This window comes from Hipposideros armiger, unplaced genomic scaffold, assembly GCF_001890085.2.
Source record: "Hipposideros armiger isolate ML-2016 unplaced genomic scaffold, ASM189008v1 scaffold_21, whole genome shotgun sequence".
NCBI classification, from domain to species: domain Eukaryota; kingdom Metazoa; phylum Chordata; class Mammalia; order Chiroptera; family Hipposideridae; genus Hipposideros; species Hipposideros armiger.
The window spans coordinates 6,925,514-6,929,244 of record NW_017731371.1 but is presented as its reverse complement, the minus strand read 5'-3'; positions in this window follow the sequence as shown (position 1 = coordinate 6,929,244).

Genomic DNA, 3,731 nt, shown 5'->3' with positions numbered 1-3,731 from the left:
TACGGCGTCGACAAGGCAGCCAGTCCCCGTCCTCCCAACCCTCCCTGTCCTCGCTACAAAACCGTGGTGCTGGCCCTGGTCAGGAGTGCACACTAGCGTCTCAGCTGACTGGCTGGCCCAGCACGTTCTGTCTCAGCTGACTGGCTGGCCCAGCACGTTCTGTCTGTGCTGACTTCATGACCTTCGGTTCCACTGCAGACTGCTTCACTCCTTTGGTGTCTGGCAGCCATGCAGCCACCTGAATTTGGGTCTTGGCCCAGGTAGTCCCCCGGAGTCTTTCCATCTCTACTCTCTGCCTCATCAGTGGAGATGTGGCCAGGTGGCCTGGCACATGAAGAAACCCTGCACCCTCTCAATTCATCAGGCCCCTCTTCCTTAGACTGACTCATCTCACCCAAAGTCAGCCAGGCAGCAAGCAGGAAGCAGCAGGGGAGGGGTGGAAGAGGTCTTCAGGGTCTCAGGAGGTCCGTGGCTAGCTAGATTCACACCCTATCAGGTGTAGGGGCTGTGACAGGTGCTGTTCTTTCTGCCTAGAACACTTTTCCCACCCTGTCCTCACCTTGCCAACTTCAGTTTATCCTGCAGGGTGTGGCCGAGTATCTCAGATCACTTTGTCCCTGACCCCCTTCCCATTAGATGTGTCCACTGGATTCCCAACAAGGTCCTGTGCTCACCAGTTCCAGCTCCTATTGCACTGAATTTCACCCTTGCAGGGTGGTTGGGAGGATTAAATGTGTCCAAACATGGGGAGCACCTTCAGTAGCGAGCACTGAGTAGTACTCAGTAACTTTAGCTAAGATTTGTATGATCCTGAGCCTTCCTGGCTCTCAGGAAACAGTGAGGGGCTGTTACCCAGGTCCTTCCCTCTGGCCTTGGCACTTCTGGTGATGGCTTTAGTCTAACTAGAAAAGTTTCAGATGGTCTGTACTGGCAACCTCCTTCCTGTGGGGACAGGTGAAATTGTGAGGGACACCATGGAACACCTGTTGTGTCCATGGCTTCTGTTCCACCCCTCCACAGCTTTGTACATGCCCAAGGAATGACCCCAGGTGGGACTAAACCCCTCCTCTGGTGTCGGCCCTGAGTGCTCTAACCCAGTCAGTTCCTGGTGTGCCCTATCCTGGGCTTACAACCTCAGATGGCTAGATCAAAGCAAAGCCCAGGACTTTGGATGATAATGGAGGGGAAAGAAGCCCCTCTGAGTGAGCTGCATGAATCTGAACACGAAAGTTGAACAGTCACAAGGGAATCCAGATGACCCAGTTAAAGCTCAGATGGAGAGAATCCCAGAGAAATGACCAGAGCCCTGGCCAACCTCTAACTGACTGGTCAGCCTGCACTCAACCTGCCTCCAGAGGTTTCAGATACATGAGCCAAGGAATCTGGTATGAGTTTTTCTGATACTCATCACTGAAAGCATCCTAACAAATATGCACGCCTGAGGACTCCCTTTTCCTCACTGGGAAAACTGAACTGAAGCAGCCTGATTGGATGAAAAGATGACTCCTAAGCTTAGTGCGAGCAGAAACCGTGTTTGTATCGCTCACTCTACTCTCCCCACCCAGAATGGCGCCTGGCACATAGGAGGCACTGCATGCGCATCTGTTGAATGATGAATGAATGAACGTACAAATTCGAAAACGGAATCCAATCCTGGATCTGCCACTTCACCAGTGTAACTTCAGGCAAGTCACTCTCCTTTAGCGCTTTACAGATGGTTTCTCCACCTGTAAAGTGAGGCTGACTCCTAACAAGCACTGCTATCCTCTCACAGGCTTGCAGTCCACTATGGGAAGGAACCCAACAGATGGGAAAGCACAGCTCACACTGGGGATTGACAGGGGTGTTATCTGAAATAGCTCCCTCGGGGGACAAAGTTTTCTAAGCCTAAGTGAAGCTGCTCCTTGGGCAAGGGGAGCCTGGGGGTGGAAGAATTTCATTTGGAGCTGAGAACTTGAGCTTTGTGTTTCTTCCTGGAATCTGCCTCCCCCTGCGGTCCTTTCTTTTTCCCCTTCTCAGGTATCTGAGAAATGCAGCCACACACCCAGGCTTCGGAGTTGGCCAGCTTGGAGGAGGGCCGTCAGTTGGGTCATCAGGATTCTGGGGCTTTCTGCTCCTTTCTGCTCACCGCACTGGCCTTACTGCCTCTTGGTCACAAGAGGGCAGCCAAGCTCCAGACATCTGGACTCTGTACACTGTGGGCTAGCCAAGGCAGTGGACACCAGGGTTGATAATGAGCTCAGCATGACTTCCTTCTGTCTCAGCATGTCCACCCCCAATGGGGACCATGGAGCTTTTCCCTTGAGGTCAAGGGACTGCGCCCACCCTGATCCCTGGGAGCAGGAAGAGAGGGGAAACCTTGTGCCTTCTTCCCCAGGCCACACATACCGTACGTGTGAGGTGTCCAAAGTCCAGGAGGGCAGATGTCCACCGTGGCTGAGGCCCAGAACACTCAGCATTCCACACCCCGGCCCTGCTCCCGGGGCAGGCCTCCTGATGGGGGGGGGGTCCCCTTGTGGCACACCCACTTCCAAGTCACACGGCTTTATGAGAAACTTGGGTGTACAATGAAACTTCACAACGTACAGAGGGTCCCCTCCCATCAGTTCCAATGACATCCCGAGCTTGGGAGAAATAAACTGGGCTCGGTCACTACAGCACCTCCACTCCCGCCCTCGTCCAGTAGGAGCACGCTTAACAGTTACCACTGAGCTCTGGAGATTGTCATGGTTCCAACATAGACTGTCACCCACCTCTGGACTTGAGTTTTGTCATCTTAAAAATGAGGCAATTGGGTAGGCCGAGTGGTGTGTTGGTTAAGAGTTGGCTTGGGAGTGGGACACCAGCTCTGAGCAGCAGGGCCCTGGTTTGGTTCCCATATGAGGGCCAGTGACGCTGTGCCCTCTACAGCTAAGATGGTGAACAACAGCTCGACCTGGAGCTGGGCTGCCGTGAGTAGCTGGCGATGGTGTAGGCTGCAGTGGGTCTGGTTGGCAGCGGGCGTCAGCTCTCATGAGCTGCCACCCAGGAAGAGCGCAATGATAATACCAACATGGGCCAGTAAAGTGACATCCTCCACAACTAGACTGAAGAACAAAAGGACAGCAACTTGTCTGTTCCCCTTCCCCAATTCCCCAGCGCTGTTCTCCTCCGCCAATTCCCCAATAAAATCTTAAAAAAAAAAAATGAGGCAATAACAGTTCCCACACTATAGGGTTGTTGTAGGCAGTTAATGCCTATCAAGTGCTTCCTTTGGTGCCTGGCAGTTAGGGATTCTTATGGTAATGTAGCAAGTTGAGGCTAAAACACCTCCCTTCATGAACCCAATGGTCTTCAAACTTTTTTGCTTACCACCCACAGTGATATATTGTGACCTGGTACAACCCCACGTGTCATCTGAAACAATACTCTTATTACATGCATTTTTTTTTCGTTTCATTTTTTAAAATGCCAATCATAACCTACTAAATTGATTTTTACAACCACTAATAGGCTCTGACAGTCAGTGTGAAAAATGCTGCTCTCTAGACTATGCTTCCTTCCCATCTCTGAACTGACCTCAGGTTTGTTTCCTATTGCTGCTGTAGCAATTTCCACAAACAGGGTGGATGCAAACAACACAAATGGATTCTATTACAGTTCTGGAGTTCAGGAGTCCACAGCCAGCTGCAGTGGGCAGGCAACAGGGGGAGCTTGTTTCCTTGTCGTTCCTGTTTTTTTTTTTTTTTTTT